This window comes from Pseudophryne corroboree, unplaced genomic scaffold (assembly GCF_028390025.1).
Source record: "Pseudophryne corroboree isolate aPseCor3 unplaced genomic scaffold, aPseCor3.hap2 scaffold_907, whole genome shotgun sequence".
NCBI lineage: Eukaryota > Metazoa > Chordata > Amphibia > Anura > Myobatrachidae > Pseudophryne > Pseudophryne corroboree.
The window spans coordinates 1-20,655 of record NW_026970487.1 but is presented as its reverse complement, the minus strand read 5'-3'; the positions used below and the strand labels follow the sequence as shown (position 1 = coordinate 20,655).

The following is a 20,655-nucleotide window of genomic DNA, read 5'->3' as shown; positions in this document are numbered from 1 at the left end:
TGTATGATGCCACCATCTTTCCCAGGACTCGAGTGCAGTGATGCACTGACACCTGTTTTGGTTTCAATAGGTTCCTGACAAGAGTCATGTGTTCCTGGGCCTTTTCCATCAGGAGATAAACCCTCTTCTCGTCCGTGTCCAGAATCATGCCCAAGAAAGACAGACGAGTAGTAGGAATCAACTGCGACTTCGGGATATTGAGAATCCAGCCGTGTTGCTGTAACACTTTCAGTGAAAGTGATACGCTGTTCAGCAACTGCTCTCTTGATCTCGCTTTTATGAGATCGCCCAAGTACGGGATAATTGTGACACCTTGCTTGCACAGGAGCACCATCATTTCCGTCATTACCTTGGTGAAAATTCTCAGGGCCATGGAGAGACCAAACAGCAACGTCTGAAATTGGCAATGACAGTCCTGTACCGCAAATCTGAGGTACGCCTGATGAGGTGGATAAATGGGGACATGAAGGTATGCATCCTGTACACAAATGCGGACAACAGGTGTCAAGCCGTGTGTTGCCTTTGTCAAGCTGTAATAAGTAGGGATAAGGACGTTAACCACCTCGGAACATCCTCCCTTATACGTCACCTGCAGCGCATTAATCATAAGTCAGTGACAAGTTCAAAAACTTTGGATGACAGCGGAAGCAGTCCACTGACCACCTTCCTCTTGTAACCAAGCTCCTGCAAACCACACCACCAACTCCCTCAGTGTCAATTTCCTCCTTAGACAGGAGAGCCAATAGTCCTGCAGGCCATGTCACTGGCAAGTCTGACGAGTCCTCTCCTGCCTGGGATTCCTCCGATGCATCCTTGAGTGTAACGCCTACTGCTGCTGGCGCTGCTGTTGTTGCTGCTGGGAGTCGATCGTCATCCCAGAGGGGAAGTCGGAAGACCACTTGTACTACTTCCAGTAAGCAATTGACTGTCCAACAGTCCTTTGCGAGGAAGATGAAATATCACAGCAGTCATCCTGCTGCAAAGCGGATAACTCAGGTCTGGGTGGTGAGAAACGTGGTTCCGGTATCCATCGTTAATTTAGAGGCAACTAGAGACTTGATTGAGGTACTGTGTCCCCGGTACCAAATACCCTCTAGGTTCCATTTCTCTAGGCAGGCGATACCGAAAATGTACACAGACCTCAGAAAAAGAGTCACCAGTGTCCTAAAAAATGCAGTTGTACCCAATGTCCACTTGTCTGTGGTTAAGTGGAGCAGGGCAGACTCAGGACTATATGACTGTGACAGCCCACTGGGTAGATGTATTGCCTCCCGCAGCAAGAACAGCAGCGGCGGCACCAGTAGCAGCATCTCGCAATTGCCAACTCGTTCCTAGGCAGGCTACGCTTTGTATCACCGCTTTCCATAAGAGGCACACAGCTGACAACCTCTTACGGAAACTGAGGAACATCATCGCAAAATGGCTTACCCCAATTGAACTCTCCTGGGGATTTGTGACATCGGACAACGCCACCAATATTGTGCGTGCATTACATCTGGGCAAATTCCAGCACGTCCCATGTTTTGCACATACATTGAACTTTGTGGTGCAGAATTATTTAAAAAACGACAGGGGCGTGCAAGAGATGCTGTCGGTGGCCCGAAGAATTGCGGGCCACTTTCTGCATTCAGCCACCGCATGCCGAAGACTGGAGCACCACCAAACATTCCTGAACCTGCCCTGCCATCATCTGAAGCAAGAGGTGGTAACGAGGTGGAATTCAACCCTCTATATGCTTCAGAGGATGGAGGAGCAGCAAAAGGCCATTCAAGCCTATACATCTGCCCACGATATAGGCAAAGGAGGGGGAATGCACCTGACTCAAGCGCAGTGGAGAATGATTTCAACGTTGTGCAAGGTTCTGCAACCCTTTGAACTTGCCACACGTGAAGTCAGTTCAGACACTGCCAGCCCTAGTCAGGTCATTCCCCTCATCAGGCTTTTGCAGAAGAAGCTGGAGACATTGAAGGAGGAGCTAAAACAGAGCGATTCCACTAGGCATGTGGAACTTGTGGATGGAGCCCTTAATTCGCTTAACCAGGATTCAATCTGTTGAAATCAGAGCACTACATTTTGGCCACCGTGCTCGATCCTAGATTTAAAACCTACATTGTATCTCTCTTTCCGGCAGACACAAGTCTGCAGAGGTTCAAAGACCTGCTGGTGAGAAAATTGTCAAGTCAAGCGGAACGTGACCCGTCAACAGCTCCTCCTTCACATTCTCCCGCAACTGGGGGTGCGAGGAAAAGGCTAAGAATTCCGAGCCCACCCGCCTGCAATAAGCAATCCAACTGCAAAAATTGCTAAGAGCATACGCATCCGCCTGCATTTTCTGTGGCACCCCGCAGATAATGCGATCGCCTCTGACTTTCAATCGGTGCGGGGGGGGGGGGGGTCAGCAACACTCCATTTCAAAGTCGGAGATGGAGCGGTGCGGGGGCAGGGCTTCAACGGAGAAACAGGAGGCGTGGTCAGAGCGGCTGCATGACATCACATGCAGTCGCTGCGATCACAAAAATGGTGGCGGCTTCCTGCGCACACGTACAGTCTGCACCAACAGGAGGCTAAACCATTTTTTATGATCACGCTGAACTGCACTGAGACTGCAATTTCAGCGTGGTCAAGAAGGGAGGCGGCATACTGGGTGGCCATGCCCTGTGATGGGTGGCCCCAGCATGCGAACCAAAGGATTGCAAATTCTGTTACTTAGCAGAATGTGCAATCCTTACTGAATTAGGCCCATTGATTACAAAATTATAAACAATATTTGAAGTTTTTCTTCAGGGACTAACACAAAAGATGCTTGGGGCTACTAACACATGGGTAAGCCACGTAAAGCTTCCCATGGGTCAGTGGCATCACAACGGGGTTGCGGCACACACCCGAGTGTCACCCGCCAAGGGGGGTGACACCAAAGTGCCGGCTCTTCTTCAGTGACAGAATATGGGTGTTTCACTGTGACATTACGTGCAACACCCAGTTTCTGTCACTGTGCAGGAGCCAGCACTACTCACACACTAGTCCCCGGGTGCAGCCCCCAACCCCCGGGATACCCGCAGCAACAAAATGGTGATTCAGGCCACGCCCCTACCTATGAGACCATGCCTCCTTTTTACCATTGCCCTGCTTATCTGCGCGCACTGCATTACAATCTCCCTCGCCGCCTCTCTGGGTGTCACCAGTGATAGTGACACCTCTGCCATGCTTGTAGCAGCTGGTCCTAAGATCTACGCCTCCAGCCCTGAGTGTTTTCCCTTGTGACGTGTTGATCATCATAGCGAAGCAGATGCTTACAGAAAACTGCTGGTGCTTAGATTGAAAAGAAAAACATTGACGAACCCATCATTTCAGCGACAGGGTCTGCCACACGACTGACTGAAATGACTGGTTGGTTTGGGCCCCCACCAAAAAAGAATCAATCAATCTCTCCTTGCACAAACTGGCTCTACAGAGGCAAGATGTCCTCCCTTGTGCTGCCTCAGTTGAATCTCCTTTACTTGACAGAGATGTGCCTGAGCAGCGGCCCTCCCCAGCCCTATCCCAAATCATACCTATTTTGCATAATACCATGGTCATGAAGATTGTTCTCCCAGGGTGAGGTTCATTCATTGCATTCTGGGTATGCTGACCCCTGTGATTTCCCCAAATGTGGGAAACTCAATTGCATTATTTGTGGTAGTGGGGGACTGTGTTTGTGCTTTCTTCTGGTCAACTCTGGTAAAAATCAGATTTCTTTGTCTCAGATCTTCCTCTAGCCTTGTTCCTCTTTCGAGAGTTCCCTTGTGCTGCCTCAGTTGGATCTCCTTCACTTGACAGGGGGGTACCCGAGCAGCGACCCTCCCCAGCTCTAGCCCAACTCCTACTTACCTGCCAGGTGAGATACTATGATCATGTAGGTGCTTCTCCCAGGGCAAGGCTCACCCATTGCACTCTGGGTGTGCTGCCCCTGTGATTTCCCCAAATGTTGGAAACTTGACTGCATAATTTGTGTTTCCCCTGGTCGGCTCTCGTATAATTCAGATCTCTTTGTCTCAGGTCTCTCTCCAGCCTAGTTTGCTGTCTGTTTCCACTTCTCTTTTCTTGAGCCGCTCCCTTCTATGCCCTTGCGCACTATCCTGACTTCTCCCGTCTGCTTACTTTGTGCCTTCCAATGCACAATGCGAACTACAGGTAGTGCTGCAGGACCCACACCCTTTAACTTGCCTTACAGAGCAGCTCTGGAGCTGTTACAGTGCCCAGCTGCTGCAGAGAAATCAGCTTGAATGCTTCAGGGGCTGGGGCATTGCCAACATGAGCCCCACACCGAAGGAGGGTGGGGGTGTTTAATGCGAACTAAGGGTCATCCAAGCGCCGCAAAAGGCCGCCATGCCCTGCATACCCCTTTTCTCTTTTCATATGCAGATGAGGGTTCCAGCCAACTTTGGCCCACTGCTTGGATGACATCACCATATGCAAATCCATCTGCTGTAGGCCTTCCCCCAGGAATGCTTGCACTAGTTGTTGCATTTGGTTTGTTGTTTGGGGGTGCTTCAGTATTAGGCAGCCTTCTGCCCTCCCATGTTCATCTGAAAATATGTGTTCTCCCTGCAGTTGTTGTCCCCAGATGAGAGTTCCCTTGTGCTGCCTCAGTTGAATCTCCTTTACTTGACAGAGATGTGCCTGAGCAGCGGCCCTCCCCAGCCCTATCTCAAATCATACTTATTTTGCATAGGAGATACCATGGTCAAGAAGATTGTTCTCCCAGGGTGAGGGTCATTCATTGCATTCTGGGTATGCTGACCCCTGTGATTTCCCCAAATGTGGGAAACTTGGCTGCATTATTTGTAGTAGTGGGGGACTGTGTTTGTGCTTTCCTCTGGTCAGCTCTGGTAAAAGTCAGATTTTTTTGTCTCATTTCTTCCTCTAGCCTTATTCTTCTTTTGAGAGTTCCCTTGTGCTGCCTCAGTTGGATCTCCTTCACTTGACAGAAGGGTGCTTGAGCAGCGACCCTCCCCAGCTATAGCCCAACTCCTACTTACCTGCCAGGTTAGATACTATGATCATGAAGCTGCTTCTCCCAGGGCAAGGCTCACCCATTGCACTCTGGGTGTGCTGCTCCTGCGATTTCCCCAAATGTGGGACACTTGACTGCATAATTTGTGTTTCCCTTGGTCGGCTCTCGTATAATTCAGATCTCTTTGTCTCAGGTCTCTCTCCAGCCTAGTTTGCTGTCTGTTTCCACTTCTCTTTTCTTGAGCCGCTCCCTTCTATGCCCTTGCGCACTATCCTGACTTCTCCCGTCTGCTTACTTTGTGCCTTCCAATGCACAATGCGAACTACAGGTAGTGCTGCAGGACCCACACCCTTTTACTTGCCTTACAGAGCAGCTCTGGAGCTGTTACAGTGCCCAGCTGCTGCAAGAAATCAGCTTGAATGCTTCAGGGGCTGGGGCATTGCCAACATGAGCCCCACACCGAAGGAGGGTGGGGGTGTTTAATGCGAACTAAGGGTCATCCAAGCGCCACAAAAGGCCGCCATGCCCTGCATACCCCTTTTCTCTTTTCATATGCAGATGAGGGTTCCAGCCAACTTTGGCCCACTGCTTGGATGACATCACTGTATGCAAATCCGTCTTCTGCAGACCTTCCCCCAGGAATGCTTGTACTAGTTGTTGCATTTGGTTTGTTGTTTGGGGGTGCTTCAGTATTAGGCAGCCTTCTGCCCTCCCATGTTCATTTGAAAATATGTGTTCTCCCTGCAGTTGTTGTCCCCAGATGAGAGTTCCCTTGTGCTGCCTCAGTTGAATCTCCTTTACTTGACAGAGATATGCCTGAGCAGCGGCCCTCCCCAGCCCTATCCCAAATCATACTTATTTTGCATAGGAGTTACCATGGTCATGAAGATTGTTCTCCCAGGGTGAGGTTCATTCATTGCATTCTGGGTATGCTGACCCCTGTGATTTCCCCAAATGTGGGAAACTCGACTGCATTATTTGTGGTAGTGGGGGACTGTGTTTGTGCTTTCCTCTGGTCAGCTCTGGTAAAAGTCAGATTTCTTTGTCTCAGATCTTCCTCTAGCCTTGTTCTTCTTTCGAGAGTTCCCTTGTGCTGCCTCAGTTGGATCTCCTTCACTTGACAGGGGGGTGCCCGAGCAGCGACCCTCCCCAGCTCTAGCCCAACTCCTACTTACCTGCCAGGTGAGATACTATGATCAGGAAGGTGCTTCTCCCAGGGCAAGGCTCACCCATTGCACTCTGGGTGTGCTGCTCCTGCGATTTCCCCAAATGTGGGACACTTGACTGCATAATTTGTGTTTCCTCTGGTCGGCTCTCGTATAATTCAGATCTCTTTGTCTCAGGTCTCTCTCCAGCCTAGTTTGCTGTCTGTTTCCACTTCTCTTTTCTTGAGCCGCTCCCTTCTATGCCCTTGCGCACTATCCTGACTTCTCCCGTCTGCTTACTTTGTGCCTTCCAACGCACAATGCGAACTACAGGTAGTGCTGCAGGGCCCACACCCTTTTAGTTGCCTTACAGAGCAGCTCTGGAGCTGTTACAGTGCCCAGCTGCTGCAAGAAATCAGTTGGAATGCTTCAGGGGCTGGGGCATTGCCAACATGAGCCCCACACCGAAGGAGGGTGGGGGTGTTTAATGCGAACTAAGGGTCATCCAAGCGCAGCAAAAGGCCGCCATGCCCTGCATACCCCTTTTCTCTTTTCATATGCAGATGAGGGTTCCAGCCAACTTTGGCCCACTGCTTGGATGACATCACTGTATGCAAATCCGTCTTCTGCAGACCTTCCCCCAGGAATGCTTGTACTAGTTGTTGCATTTGGTTTGTTGTTTGGGGGTGCTTCAGTATTAGGCAGCCTTCTGCCCTCCCATGTTCATTTGAAAATATGCGTTCTCCCTGCAGTTGTTGTCCCCAGATGAGAGTTCCCTTGTGCTGCCTCAGTTGAATCTTCTTTACTTGACAGATATATGCCTGAGCAGCGGCCCTCCCCAGCCCTATCCCAAATCATACTTATTTTGCATAGGAGATACCATGGTCATGAAGATTGTTCTCCCAGGGTGAGGTTCATTCATTGCATTCTGGGTATGCTGACCCCTGTGATTTCCCCAAATGTGGGAAACTCGACTGCATTATTTGTGATAGTGGGGGACTGTGTTTGTGCTTTCCTCTGGTCAGCTCTGGTAAAAGTCAGATTTCTTTGTCTCAGATCTTCCTCTAGCCTTGTTCTTCTTTCGAGAGTTCCCTTGTGCTGCCTCAGTTGGATCTCCTTCACTTGACAGGGGGGTGCCCGAGCAGCGACCCTCCCCAGCTCTAGCCCAACTCCTACTTACCTGCCAGGTGAGATACTATGATCAGGAAGTTGCTACTCCCAGTGCAAGGCTCACCCATTGCACTCTGGGTGTGCTGCTCCTGCGATTTCCCCAAATGTGGGAAACTTGACTGCATAATTTGTGTTTCCCCTGGTCGGCTCTCGTATAATTCAGATCTCTTTGTCTCAGGTCTCTCTCCAGCCTAGTTTGCTGTCTGTTTCCACTTCTCTTTTCTTGAGCCGCTCCCTTCTATGCCCTTGCGCACTATCCTGACTTCTCCCGTCTGCTTACTTTGTGCTTTCCAATGCACAATGCAAACTACAGGTAGTGCTGCAGGGCCCACACCCTTTTACTTGCCTTACAGAGCAGCTCTGGGGATGTTACAGTGCCCAGCTGCTGCAAGAAATCAGCTTGAATGCTTCAGGGGCTGGGGCATAGCCAACATGAGCCCCACACCGAAGGAGGGTGGAGGTGTTTAATGCGAACTAGGGGTCATCCAAGCGCCGCAAAAGGCCGCCATGCCCTGCACGCACCTTTTCTCTTTTCATATGCAGACGAGGGTTGAAGCCAACTTTGACCCACTGCTTGGATGGCATTACCATATGCAAATCAATCTGCTGCAGGCCTTCCCCCAGGAATGCTTGCACTAGTTGTTGCATTTGGTTTGTTGTTTGGGGGTGCTTCAGTATTAGGCAGCCTTCTGCCCTCCCATGTTCATCTGAAAATATGTGTTCTCCCTGCAGTTGTTGTCCCCAGATGAGAGTTCCCTTGTGCTGCCTCAGTTGAATCTCCTTTACTTGACAGAGATGTGCCTGAGCAGCGGACCTCCCTAGCCCTATCTCAAATCATACTTATTTTGCATAGGAGATACCATGGTCAAGAAGATTGTTCCCCCAGGGTGAGGGTCATTCATTGCATTCTGGGTATGCTGACCCCTGTGATTTCCCCAAATGTGGGAAACTTGACTGCATTATTTGTAGTAGTGGGGGACTGTGTTTGTGCTTTCCTCTGGTCAGCTCTGGTAAAAGTCAGATTTCTTTGTCTCATTTCTTCCTCTAGCCTTATTCTTCTTTTGAGAGTTCCCTTGTGCTGCCTCAGTTGGATCTCCTTCACTTGACAGAGGGGTGCTTGAGCAGCGACCCTCCCCAGCTATAGCCCAACTCCTACTTACCTGCCAGGTGAGATACTATGATCATGAAGGTGCTTCTCCCAGGGCAAGGCTCACCCATTGCACTCTGGGTGTGCTGCTCCTGCGATTTCCCCAAATGTGGGACACTTGACTGCATAATTTGTGTTTCCCCTGGTCGGCTCTCGTATAATTCAGATCTCTTTGTCTCAGGTCTCTCTCCAGCCTAGTTTGCTGTCTGTTTCCACTTCTCTTTTCTTGAGCCGCTCCCTTCTATGCCCTTGCGCACTATCCTGACTTCTCCCGTCTGCTTACTTTGTGCCTTCCAATGCACAATGCGAACTACAGGTAGTGCTGCAGGACCCACACCCTTTAACTTGCCTTACAGAGCAGCTATGGAGCTGTTACAGTGCCCAGATGCTGCAAGAAATCAGCTTGAATGCTTCAGGGGCTGGGGCATTGCCAACATGAGCCCCACACCGAAGGAGGGTGGGGGTGTTTAATGCGAACTAAGGGTCATCCAAGCGCCGCAAAAGGCCGCCATGCCCTGCATACCCCTTTTCTCTTTTCATATGCAGATGAGGGTTCCAGCCAACTTTGGCCCACTGCTTGGATGACATCACTGTATGCAAATCCGTCTTCTGCAGACCTTCCCCCAGGAATGCTTGTACTAGTTGTTGCATTTGGTTTGTTGTTTGGGGGTGCTTCAGTATTAGGCAGCCTTCTGCCCTCCCATGTTCATTTGAAAATATGTGTTCTCCCTGCAGTTGTTGTCCCCAGATGAGAGTTCCCTTGTGTTGCCTCAGTTGAATCTCCTTTACTTGACAGAGATGTGCCTGAGCAGCGGCCCTCCCCAGCCCTATCCCAAATCATACTTATTTTGCATAGGAGATACCATGGTCATGAAAATTGTTCTCCCAGGGTGAGGTTCATTCATTGCATTCTGGGTATGCTGACCCCTGTGATTTCCCCAAATGTGGGAAACTCGACTGCATTATTTGTGGTAGTGGGGGACTGTGTTTGTGCTTTCCTCTGGTCAGCTCTGGTAAAAGTCAGATTTCTTTGTCTCAGATCTTCCTCTAGCCTTGTTCTTCTTTCGAGAGTTCCCTTGTGCTGCCTCAGTTGGATCTCCTTCACTTGACAGGGGGGTGCCCGAGCAGCGACCCTCCCCAGCTCTAGCCCAACTCCTACTTACCTGCCAGGTGAGATACTATGATCAGGAAGTTGCTACTCCCAGTGCAAGGCTCACCCATTGCACTCTGGGTGTGCTGCTCCTGCGATTTCCCCAAATGTGGGAAACTTGACTGCATAATTTGTGTTTCCCCTGGTCGGCTCTCGTATAATTCAGATCTCTTTGTCTCAGGTCTCTCTCCAGCCTAGTTTGCTGTCTGTTTCCACTTCTCTTTTCTTGAGCCGCTCCCTTCTATGCCCTTGCGCACTATCCTGACTTCTCCCGTCTGCTTACTTTGTGCTTTCCAATGCACAATGCAAACTACAGGTAGTGCTGCAGGGCCCACACCCTTTTACTTGCCTTACAGAGCAGCTCTGGGGATGTTACAGTGCCCAGCTGCTGCAAGAAATCAGCTTGAATGCTTCAGGGGCTGGGGCATAGCCAACATGAGCCCCACACCGAAGGAGGGTGGAGGTGTTTAATGCGAACTAGGGGTCATCCAAGCGCCGCAAAAGGCCGCCATGCCCTGCACGCACCTTTTCTCTTTTCATATGCAGACGAGGGTTGAAGCCAACTTTGACCCACTGCTTGGATGGCATTACCATATGCAAATCAATCTGCTGCAGGCCTTCCCCCAGGAATGCTTGCACTAGTTGTTGCATTTGGTTTGTTGTTTGGGGGTGCTTCAGTATTAGGCAGCCTTCTGCCCTCCCATGTTCATCTGAAAATATGTGTTCTCCCTGCAGTTGTTGTCCCCAGATGAGAGTTCCCTTGTGCTGCCTCAGTTGAATCTCCTTTACTTGACAGAGATGTGCCTGAGCAGCGGACCTCCCTAGCCCTATCTCAAATCATACTTATTTTGCATAGGAGATACCATGGTCAAGAAGATTGTTCCCCCAGGGTGAGGGTCATTCATTGCATTCTGGGTATGCTGACCCCTGTGATTTCCCCAAATGTGGGAAACTTGACTGCATTATTTGTAGTAGTGGGGGACTGTGTTTGTGCTTTCCTCTGGTCAGCTCTGGTAAAAGTCAGATTTCTTTGTCTCATTTCTTCCTCTAGCCTTATTCTTCTTTTGAGAGTTCCCTTGTGCTGCCTCAGTTGGATCTCCTTCACTTGACAGAGGGGTGCTTGAGCAGCGACCCTCCCCAGCTATAGCCCAACTCCTACTTACCTGCCAGGTGAGATACTATGATCATGAAGGTGCTTCTCCCAGGGCAAGGCTCACCCATTGCACTCTGGGTGTGCTGCTCCTGCGATTTCCCCAAATGTGGGACACTTGACTGCATAATTTGTGTTTCCCCTGGTCGGCTCTCGTATAATTCAGATCTCTTTGTCTCAGGTCTCTCTCCAGCCTAGTTTGCTGTCTGTTTCCACTTCTCTTTTCTTGAGCCGCTCCCTTCTATGCCCTTGCGCACTATCCTGACTTCTCCCGTCTGCTTACTTTGTGCCTTCCAATGCACAATGCGAACTACAGGTAGTGCTGCAGGACCCACACCCTTTAACTTGCCTTACAGAGCAGCTATGGAGCTGTTACAGTGCCCAGATGCTGCAAGAAATCAGCTTGAATGCTTCAGGGGCTGGGGCATTGCCAACATGAGCCCCACACCGAAGGAGGGTGGGGGTGTTTAATGCGAACTAAGGGTCATCCAAGCGCCGCAAAAGGCCGCCATGCCCTGCATACCCCTTTTCTCTTTTCATATGCAGATGAGGGTTCCAGCCAACTTTGGCCCACTGCTTGGATGACATCACTGTATGCAAATCCATCTTCTGCAGACCTTCCCCCAGGAATGCTTGTACTAGTTGTTGCATTTGGTTTGTTGTTTGGGGGTGCTTCAGTATTAGGCAGCCTTCTGCCCTCCCATGTTCATTTGAAAATATGTGTTCTCCCTGCAGTTGTTGTCCCCAGATGAGAGTTCCCTTGTGTTGCCTCAGTTGAATCTCCTTTACTTGACAGAGATGTGCCTGAGCAGCGGCCCTCCCCAGCCCTATCCCAAATCATACTTATTTTGCATAGGAGATACCATGGTCATGAAAATTGTTCTCCCAGGGTGAGGTTCATTCATTGCATTCTGGGTATGCTGACCCCTGTGATTTCCCCAAATGTGGGAAACTCGACTGCATTATTTGTGGTAGTGGGGGACTGTGTTTGTGCTTTCCTCTGGTCAGCTCTGGTAAAAGTCAGATTTCTTTGTCTCAGATCTTCCTCTAGCCTTGTTCTTCTTTCGAGAGTTCCCTTGTGCTGCCTCAGTTGGATCTCCTTCACTTGACAGGGGGGTGCCCGAGCAGCGACCCTCCCCAGCTCTAGCCCAACTCCTACTTACCTGCCAGGTGAGATACTATGATCATGAAGGTGCTTCTCCCAGGGCAAGGCTCACCCATTGCACTCTGGGTGTGCTGCCCCTGTGATTTCCCCAAATGTGGGAAACTTGACTGCATAATTTGTGTTTCCACTGGTCGGCTTTCATATAATTCAGATCTCTTTGTCTAAGGTCTCTCTCCAGCCTAGTTTGCTGTCTGTTTCCACTTCTTTTTTTTTGAGCCCCTCCCTTCTATACCCTTGTGCACTATCCTGACTTCTCCTGTCTGCTTACTTTGTGCCTTCCAATGCACAATGCAAACTACAGGTAGTGCTGCATGGCCCACAACCTGTTACTTGCCTTACAGAGCAGCTCTGGAGCTGTTACAGTGCCAAGCTGCTGCAAGAAATCAGCTTGAATGCTCGGGCATTGCCAACATGAGCCCCACACCGAAGGAGGGTGGGGGTGTTTAATGCGAACTAAGGGTCATCCAAGCGCCGCAAAAGGCCGCCATGCCCTGCATACCCCTTTTCTCTTTTCATATGCAGATGAGGGTTCCAGCCAACTTTGGCCCACTGCTTGGATGACATCACTGTATGCAAATCCGTCTTCTGCAGACCTTCCCCCAGGAATGCTTGTACTAGTTGTTGCATTTGGTTTGTTGTTTGGGGGTGCTTCAGTATTAGGCAGCCTTCTGCCCTCCCATGTTCATTTGAAAATATGTGTTCTCCCTGCAGTTGTTGTCCCCAGATGAGAGTTCCCTTGTGCTGCCTCAGTTGAATCTCCTTTACTTGACAGAGATATGCCTGAGCAGCGGCCCTCCCCAGCCCTATCCCAAATCATACTTATTTTGCATAGGAGATACCATGGTCATGAAGATTGTTCTCCCAGGGTGAGGTTCATTCATTGCATTCTGGGTATGCTGACCCCTGTGATTTCCCCAAATGTGGGAAACTCGACTGCATTATTTGTGGTAGTGGGGGACTGTGTTTGTGCTTTCCTCTGGTCAGCTCTGGTAAAAGTCAGATTTCTTTGTCTCAGATCTTCCTCTAGCCTTGTTCTTCTTTCGAGAGTTCCCTTGTGCTGCCTCAGTTGGATCTCCTTCACTTGACAGGGGGGTGCCCGAGCAGCGACCCTCCCCAGCTCTAGCCCAACTCCTACTTACCTGCCAGGTGAGATACTATGATCATGTAGGTGCTTCTCCCAGGGCAAGGCTCACCCATTGCACTCTGGGTGTGCTGCCCCTTTGAATTCCCCAAATGTGGGAAACTTGACTGCATAATTTGTGTTTCCCCTGGTCGGCTCTCATATAATTCAGATCTCTTTGTCTCAGGTCTCTCTCCAGCCTAGTTTGCTGACTGTTTCCACTTCTCTTTTCTTGAGCCGCTCCCTTCTATGCCCTTGCGCACTACCCTGACTTCTCCCGTCTGCTTACTTTGTGCCTTCCAACGCACAATGCGAACTACAGGTAGTGCTGCAGGGCCCACACCCTTTTAGTTGCCTTACAGAGCAGCTCTGGAGCTGTTACAGTGCCCAGCTGCTGCAAGAAATCAGCTTGAATGCTTCAGGGGCTGGGGCATGGCCAACATGAGCCCCACACCGAAGGAGGGTGGGGGTGTTTAATGCGAACTAGGGGTCATCCAAGCGCAGCAAAAGGCCGCCATGCCCTGCATACCCCTTTTCTCTTTTCATATGCAGATAAGGGTTCCAGCCAACTTTGGCCCACTGCTTGGATGACATCACCGTATGCAATTCCATCTTCTGCAGACCTTCCCCAAGGAATGCTTGTACTAGTTGTTGCATTTGGTTTGTTGTTTGGGGGTGCTTCAGTATTAGGCAGCCTTCTGCCCTCCCATGTTCATCTGAAAATATGTGTTCTCCCTGCAGTTGTTGTCCCCAGATGAGAGTTCCCTTGTGCTGCCTCAGTTGAATCTCCTTTACTTGACAAGGGAGGCATTTTGGATTTTTTCTTTGGGTACCCCTACACCTGATGGTCTGATTGAGAGCATCGAACTGAACAACATTGTCAGTCTCTGAAGATTTTATCTATTGATTTACCTAATATATTATTTATTGAATATCCATTTATTGTATGTTTAATAAATAAACAAAATTATTAGAAGTAGCTATTTTGGGAACAGCATTCCTCTTAGTATGAAACTGTATAATCCTGTTGTGTGTGTTCCTTTAAAGTTCTTTAGTAAAATCCACTAGTAATGATGAACATCAGATTTCTTCCTCCATCCTCTTTTTACACTTTCTCTTGGTTCTATATATATATATTTTTTATTTTTTTATTTTTTTTCCCTCCTTCTCCCAAAAGGCCCCCCTCCCTCCCCCCCCCCCCCTCCCTGTTTTAAATTTTTACATCTTTAAATCTTTAAATCTTCGAATCCTTAAATTGTCTGTTTAATAATTATTCTTTCTTCAATTCTTTTTGTTGTTTAAGCAGCAATGTAATTATTCCAGGGGTTAAAATAATGAAATATAGAAATAATATTAACAAAAATTAAAGGTAAAAATGAATTGATAGAATGATCCCATTAAAAGTAAATAAATAATATGGATGTTAAGCTGAGCGGGTTGGATTCGAACATGGGACTCGCTGCATAGAGTGCAGGTGATGTTTCCCCTGCGCCACAAGAGCTGCTTTAGTAGTGGGTTGGATTTATGTTACCCTAAAAGGTTTTATATAAGTAAATGGGGATCCTTAGTGCTGGGTCTCTGAATTATGTGTATGTGATTATAGAGATGAGGTATTGATTGAAAGATTAGAGGTTAATCTGTATATAGATTATATATTTTCTGTTATTTTTTAAACCACCTTGTTGCTTATTTTATTATTATTTTTAATCACCATGTTGCTTATTTTTATATTATGAAATGCCTTTATATGTGCAATTGCAATTAGAAAGTTGTTCCATATGTGAGTCATTACATGTATGCATCCAATTAGTACATGTATATATCCAATCAACTAATTAGTAATGCTATTGGTCCGGTGCATTTTAAAAAGAGCCTGCTAGGCTGCTGATGTATCCTCTGACGAAACCGCTCTTGGATAACAGCGGAGAAACGCGTAAGGAAGGTGACTACCAGACACTCTGATTGCTGAGATATAAGCCCATTCATGAACGAGCTACATCACGGCGGACGTCTGATGTAAAGACAGCGGTGAAGGGGAAAAAGCAATTTGAGACCGAGCAAAAGGAGGTCTCTACCCCACGGCAGGGAGGAATATCCCGACCGCGAGTGCCAATAAGATCCAGCCACGGTTAACGACTGAGGCAGCATAAGGAAACTCTCATCTGGGGACAACAACTGCAGGGAGAACACATATTTTCAGATGAACATGGGAGGGCAGAAGGCTGCCTAATACTGAAGCACCCCCAAACAACAAACCAAATGCAACAACTAGTGCAAGCATTCCTGGGGGAAGGCCTGCAGCAGATGGATTTGCATATGGTGATGTCATCCAAGCAGTGGGTCAAAGTTGGCGTCAACCCTCGTCTGCATATGAAAAGAGAAAAGGGGCGTGCAGGGCATTACGGCCTTTTGCGGCGCTTGGATGACCCCTAGTTCACATTAAACACCTCCACCCTCCTTCGGTGTGGGGCTCATGTTGGCTATGCCCCAGCCCCTGAAGCATTCAAGCTGATTTCTTGCAGCAGCTGGGCACTGTAACAGCTCCAGAGCTGCTCTGTAAGGCAAGTAAAAGGGCGTGGGCCCTGCAGCACTACCTGTAGTTTGTATTGTGCGTTGGAAGGCACAAAGTAAGCAGACTGGAGAAGTCAGGATAGTGAGCAAGGGCATAGAAGGGAGTGGCTCAAGAAAAGAGAAGTGGAAACAGACAGCAAACTAGGCTGGAGAGAGACCTGAGACAAAGAGATCTATATTATACGAGAGCCGACCAGGGGAAACACAAATTATGCAGTCAAGTGTCCAACATTTGGGGAAACCGCAGGAGCAGCACACCCAGAGTGCAATGGGTGAGCCTTGCCCTGGGAGAAGCACCTTCATGATCATAGTATCTCACCTGGCAGGTAAGTAGGAGTTGGGCTAGAGCTGGGGAGGGTCGCTGCTCGGGCACCCCCCTGTCAAGTGAAGGAGATCCAACTGAGGCAGCACAAGGGAACTCTCGAAAGAAGAACAAGGCTAGAGGAAGATCTGAGATAAAGAAATCTGACTTTTACCAGAGCTGACCAGAGGAAAGCACAAACACAGTACCTCACTACCACAAATAATGCAGTCCAGTTTCCCACATTTGGGGAAATCACAGGGATCAGCATACCCAGAATGCAATGAATGAACCTCACCCTGGGAGAACAATCTTCATGACCATGGTATCTCCTATGCAAAATAAGTATGATTTGAGATAGGGCTGGGGAGGGCTGCTGCTCAGGCACATCTCTGTCAAGAATTTATAAAGTCTATACATATATATAACCAAATGTCAATATATATATATATATATAGAACCCAGCGCTCCTATCAAAACTTATCTATTTCACCAATTTGTTGCTTATTTAATCTTTATACATCTATTAATTTTTACCATATATTATAAAATGCTGCTCCCATAGTTAGTACTGTTCTACCAATAATAAACCAAATTTTAAAGATAATCACACTTGTTATCAAGGGAGCGCAAAAAATAGAATATACAAGCTCTTTATTTAAAAAAAAATATATATAGACAGAAGAAACCCACATTCAACAAAATACAATGGAGTCAACATATATAGGCACCACTATCCATATCTAAATGTAATCAGTATCTATTTCATATTGCCCTTGATGACAACGGAATGTCTATTAAAGTGTCCAAAAAATCCTCCTGGATACAGCTGTTGTAATTAAATCGTTACTTTCCAATTGTAATTGATACATTAAATTCCTTCTTGTGGATGAACAGCAACAGTTGTAACCAACGCCTCTTATTTACTGCAGTTAAAGTTCATATGTAACTCACGTGAGTAATGAAAGAAAATAGGGGGAGAGCGCTGTGATGGTTGGTGAAACACAGCGGTATGCTACAACGTACCCACATTTGCATCCATGCATATATAGATGTAGGTGTGTGTACGTCGGTGTGCGTCCAGGTGTCAACGCGTGTATGTATAGATGCAGGTGTGGGTACGTCTGTGTATGTCCAGGTGTCAGAATGTGTATGTATAGATGCAGGTGTGGGAACGTCAGTGTAGGTTCAGATGTCAGCGCGTGTATGTATAGATGCAGGTGCTTGTATGTCCAGATGTCAGTGCATGTATGTATAGATGCAAGTGTGGGTACGTCGGTGTATGTCCATTTGTCAGCGCGTGTATATATAGATGCAGGTGCTTGTATGTTGGTGTATGTCCAGGTGTCAGCGTGTGTATGTATAGATGCAGGTGTGGGAATGTTAGTGTATGTCCAGGTGTCAGGGTGTGTATGTATGGATATTAGGTGTGGGTACATCAGTGTATGTCCAGGTGTCAGCGCATGTATGTATAGATGCAGGATAATAATCACACAGCGTGCCCCCCACCAACCACAAACCTCCCCCACCCCCCTGTATGACAAACACAGCTAATTACACTTACACACAATAATTTCAGTTTGCGACCAGGAGCCGGCAATGTATGTGCACCCAAATGAAGCCACTGTACATGCCCTGCAGGCTGCTATGTACTGCACAGGTGCAACAAATTTAAATGCCCTATCTTTAAAATGGGGCATATTTTACTAAATTAAAAAAACCTGTAACTTTCTGTAAAACCTTAACCCCAAAAGGCACTACACTAACATAGGGGTGTAGAGTTGGATCTTGATCCAAGGCACCAACAGGCTAAAGCTTTGACTGTTCCCAGGATGCCTTGCACCGCCTCCTCTATAACCCTGCCCAGTGACGTAACTAGACCTTTGTGGTCCCCATAGCAAAATTCTGAATGGGCCCACCAGCACTCAACAAGAATGAGTGGCGTTTGGGGTCAGAAAAGTAGAGGGGAAGGGGTCTGACAGAGTAGGGGGCAGGACATGAATGAATAGAAACTGAGGTGTCCATTATATAAAGAAATATAGGCCCTCATTCCGAGTTGATCGGTCGCAAGGCGAATTTAGCAGAGTTACACACGCTAAGCCGCCGCCTACTGGGAGTGAATCTTAGCTTCTTAAAATTGCGACCGATGTATTCGCAATATTGCGATTACTAACTACTTAGCAGTTTCAGAGTAGCTCCAGACTTACTCTGCCTGTGCGATCAGTTCAGTGCTTGTCGTTCCTGGTTGACGTCACAAACACACCCAGCGTTCGGCCAGGCACTCCCACCGTTTCTCCGGCCACTCCTGCGTTTTTTCCGGAAACGGTAGCGTTTTCAGCCACACGCCCCTGAAACGCCGTGTTTCCGCCCAGTAACACCCATTTCCTGTCAATCACATTACGATCGCCGGAGCGAAGAAAAAGCCGTGAGTAAAAATACTTTCTTCATAGTAAAGTTACTTGGCGCAGTCGCAGTGCGAACATTGCGCATGCGTACTAAGCGGATTTTCACTGCGATGCGAAGAAAAATACTGAGCGATCAACTCGGAATGAGGGCCATAGTATGTGTGTCTGTGTGTATATCACACACACACACATATAAGGGAAATTCAAATGCCCTCAATTATTGCGCCCATTACACTCTGGTTTAGGTGCACAAAGCACCTAAACCTGAATAAAGTAATGGGCGCGATCGTGAAAAGACACCGTTTGGTTGCCCAAATGGGTCTCTTTGCACACATTTCAGCTTGTTTCCCCTGGGGGTAGCGAGCTGAAATAAACATGTCGCACCCGTTGGCAGCAACATTAGAATAGCTGCTGACGGGCACGATTGAGGGAGGAAAGGGACATTTGAATCCAGCCCATAGATGCAATGTGAATATGTAATTTGTACCTTTCTTTCTTAAAATGTATATAGTAGTGTATACACTAGAGGTCTTTCCGAACCCCCTAATCCTAACATTGTAATTTGCTTTAGGGCGCACCTCCAATTAGTCTAGTGTTTCGTATTTTCACATTAAATACTTTCTTGCATTGGTTGGTTAAAGATTAGATCGTATATTTTTCTAGATATAGCTGTGCATAGTCTACAAGGCTACATGCTTCTCCCCTAACTAGAGATGTGCAGCGGGCATTTTTCGTGTTTCATGTTTTGGTTTTGGATTCGGATCCGCAGTTGTGTTTTGGATACGGACGCGTTTTGGCAAAACCACCTTTTGGGTTTTGTATTCGGGTGATTTTTTTTTAAACCCTCAAACAGCTAAAATCATAGAATTTGGGGGTAATTTTGATCCTATAGTATTAAGCTCAATAACCATAATTTCTACTCCTTTCCAGTCTATTCTGAACACCTCACACCTCCCAATATTATTTTTAGTCCTAAAATTTGCACCAAGGTCCCTGGATGACTAAGCTAAGCGACCCAATTGGGCAGCACAAACACCTGGCCCATCTAGGAGTGGCACTGCAGTGTCAGACAGGATGGTACTTAAAAAAATAGCCCCAAACAGCACATGATGCAAAGATAAATAAAAAAAGAGGCGCAAGATGAAATTGTAGTGTGTCTCTCCTGCTCAGTGTCAGTTCTCAGTAGTATCCTCATCAGTGCTCAGTATCACTGCTCATTGTCTTGTGCTGCATTGTGGTGCTCAGTATACTAGAGTACATTACTAATAGTCCAGTGCTGCATCTTGCTGCTCAGTGTCAGTTCTAGTATCCTCATCAGTGCTCAGTATCACTGCTCATTGTCTTGTGCTGCATTGTGGTGCTCAGTATACTACAGAACATTACTAATAGTCCAGTGCTGCATCTGGCTGCTCAGTGTCAGTTCTAGTAATCTCATCAGTGCTCCGTATCACTGCTCATTGTCTTGTGGTGCTCAGTATACTACAGTACATTACTAATACTCCAGTGTCTTGTGCCGCATATGGCTGCTGTAGGGTGCTGTGGTAGTGTCCTGTCACTGTGCATATGTCATCATTCCAGTCACAGTGATATCTGGTATCTATCTAGTGGTATCTAATTCCAGACATTACCACCGTCTAATTCCAGATATATTACTGGCATATAATTCCACACATTAAAAAATGGAGAACAAAAAGGTGGAGGGTAAAATAGGGAAAGCTCAAGATCCACTTCCACCTAGTGCTGAAGCTGCTGCCACTAGTCAAGGAAGAGACTATTCAATGCCATCAACATTATGTAATGATTATACGATACATTATATATCATATCATTGTATGGTTGTAAAATACAACTTAAAAACTTTAATTAATAAATACATAAAGGGGTATATGCAATTGTGGTCGAATTCCCGAAATTGTCGAATTTCGGGTCATTTTCCCCCAAAAAAAAAAAAATCGTCAATGCAATTCAGTGCTTTCCGTCAAAAAAACGGACTTTCAAAATTCGACTTTTTGAAATTCGACTTTTTGCAAATTCGACTTTTCTGCAATGATACAAGTGCTGCAATTCTACAAAAGCATATTCAATTCAAGTTTGGAAATTCGACAGCAGTGCTTTTAGACAGTAAATTCGTCATTTTCAATCCGTCACACTTTGGAGGGTGAAAACAATAAAAAAAAATTTAAACATGTTTTTTTTGTGTGTTTTTTTTTTGTGGGAATAGCATATCTATTTATATTAGAAGGGATTAGGTACTTTTTTTTTTTTTTTTTTTTTGGAGGCACAAGTATTATTTATATATTTTTTAAAATATTATTTATTTATTTATTTTTTAGTGCTG

The 20,655-nt window shown here is 47.2% G+C and overlaps 18 non-coding genes and 2 pseudogenes across 18 annotated transcripts; 18 read left to right on the top strand and 2 right to left on the bottom strand.

The window, feature by feature from the left end:
* The first annotated feature begins 3,547 nt into the window (after window positions 1-3,547).
* LOC135045385 (U1 spliceosomal RNA) lies at window positions 3,548-3,707 on the top strand. The gene has a single exon (XR_010237861.1). It is a non-coding gene; the product is annotated as a U1 spliceosomal RNA (small nuclear RNA).
* Window positions 3,708-3,859: 152 nt separating this feature from the next.
* LOC135045395 (U1 spliceosomal RNA) lies at window positions 3,860-4,022 on the top strand. Its single transcript, XR_010237870.1, has one exon. It is a non-coding gene; the product is annotated as a U1 spliceosomal RNA (small nuclear RNA).
* A 672-nt stretch (window positions 4,023-4,694) lies between these two features.
* On the top strand, window positions 4,695-4,858 carry LOC135045380 (U1 spliceosomal RNA). The gene has a single exon (XR_010237856.1). It is a non-coding gene; the product is annotated as a U1 spliceosomal RNA (small nuclear RNA).
* Window positions 4,859-5,010: 152 nt separating this feature from the next.
* LOC135045400 (U1 spliceosomal RNA) lies at window positions 5,011-5,173 on the top strand. The gene has a single exon (XR_010237873.1). It is a non-coding gene; the product is annotated as a U1 spliceosomal RNA (small nuclear RNA).
* Window positions 5,174-5,844: 671 nt separating this feature from the next.
* LOC135045375 (U1 spliceosomal RNA) lies at window positions 5,845-6,008 on the top strand. The gene has a single exon (XR_010237851.1). It is a non-coding gene; the product is annotated as a U1 spliceosomal RNA (small nuclear RNA).
* A 152-nt stretch (window positions 6,009-6,160) lies between these two features.
* LOC135045387 (U1 spliceosomal RNA) lies at window positions 6,161-6,323 on the top strand. Its single transcript, XR_010237863.1, has one exon. It is a non-coding gene; the product is annotated as a U1 spliceosomal RNA (small nuclear RNA).
* A 671-nt stretch (window positions 6,324-6,994) lies between these two features.
* LOC135045371 (U1 spliceosomal RNA) lies at window positions 6,995-7,158 on the top strand. Its single transcript, XR_010237847.1, has one exon. It is a non-coding gene; the product is annotated as a U1 spliceosomal RNA (small nuclear RNA).
* Window positions 7,159-7,310: 152 nt separating this feature from the next.
* On the top strand, window positions 7,311-7,473 carry LOC135045397 (U1 spliceosomal RNA). Its single transcript, XR_010237872.1, has one exon. It is a non-coding gene; the product is annotated as a U1 spliceosomal RNA (small nuclear RNA).
* Window positions 7,474-8,144: 671 nt separating this feature from the next.
* On the top strand, window positions 8,145-8,308 carry LOC135045382 (U1 spliceosomal RNA). Its single transcript, XR_010237858.1, has one exon. It is a non-coding gene; the product is annotated as a U1 spliceosomal RNA (small nuclear RNA).
* A 152-nt stretch (window positions 8,309-8,460) lies between these two features.
* Window positions 8,461-8,623, top strand: LOC135045389 (U1 spliceosomal RNA). Its single transcript, XR_010237865.1, has one exon. It is a non-coding gene; the product is annotated as a U1 spliceosomal RNA (small nuclear RNA).
* Window positions 8,624-9,294: 671 nt separating this feature from the next.
* LOC135045374 (U1 spliceosomal RNA) lies at window positions 9,295-9,458 on the top strand. The gene has a single exon (XR_010237850.1). It is a non-coding gene; the product is annotated as a U1 spliceosomal RNA (small nuclear RNA).
* A 152-nt stretch (window positions 9,459-9,610) lies between these two features.
* On the top strand, window positions 9,611-9,773 carry LOC135045396 (U1 spliceosomal RNA). The gene has a single exon (XR_010237871.1). It is a non-coding gene; the product is annotated as a U1 spliceosomal RNA (small nuclear RNA).
* A 671-nt stretch (window positions 9,774-10,444) lies between these two features.
* LOC135045381 (U1 spliceosomal RNA) lies at window positions 10,445-10,608 on the top strand. The gene has a single exon (XR_010237857.1). It is a non-coding gene; the product is annotated as a U1 spliceosomal RNA (small nuclear RNA).
* A 152-nt stretch (window positions 10,609-10,760) lies between these two features.
* LOC135045388 (U1 spliceosomal RNA) lies at window positions 10,761-10,923 on the top strand. The gene has a single exon (XR_010237864.1). It is a non-coding gene; the product is annotated as a U1 spliceosomal RNA (small nuclear RNA).
* Window positions 10,924-11,594: 671 nt separating this feature from the next.
* Window positions 11,595-11,758, top strand: LOC135045373 (U1 spliceosomal RNA). The gene has a single exon (XR_010237849.1). It is a non-coding gene; the product is annotated as a U1 spliceosomal RNA (small nuclear RNA).
* Window positions 11,759-11,910: 152 nt separating this feature from the next.
* LOC135045390 (U1 spliceosomal RNA) lies at window positions 11,911-12,073 on the top strand. The gene has a single exon (XR_010237866.1). It is a non-coding gene; the product is annotated as a U1 spliceosomal RNA (small nuclear RNA).
* A 662-nt stretch (window positions 12,074-12,735) lies between these two features.
* LOC135045368 (U1 spliceosomal RNA) lies at window positions 12,736-12,899 on the top strand. The gene has a single exon (XR_010237844.1). It is a non-coding gene; the product is annotated as a U1 spliceosomal RNA (small nuclear RNA).
* A 152-nt stretch (window positions 12,900-13,051) lies between these two features.
* LOC135045398 (U1 spliceosomal RNA) lies at window positions 13,052-13,193 on the top strand (annotated as a pseudogene).
* A 2,610-nt stretch (window positions 13,194-15,803) lies between these two features.
* Window positions 15,804-15,945, bottom strand: LOC135045399 (U1 spliceosomal RNA; annotated as a pseudogene).
* A 152-nt stretch (window positions 15,946-16,097) lies between these two features.
* LOC135045383 (U1 spliceosomal RNA) lies at window positions 16,098-16,261 on the bottom strand. Its single transcript, XR_010237859.1, has one exon. It is a non-coding gene; the product is annotated as a U1 spliceosomal RNA (small nuclear RNA).
* Window positions 16,262-20,655: the final 4,394 nt, after the last annotated feature.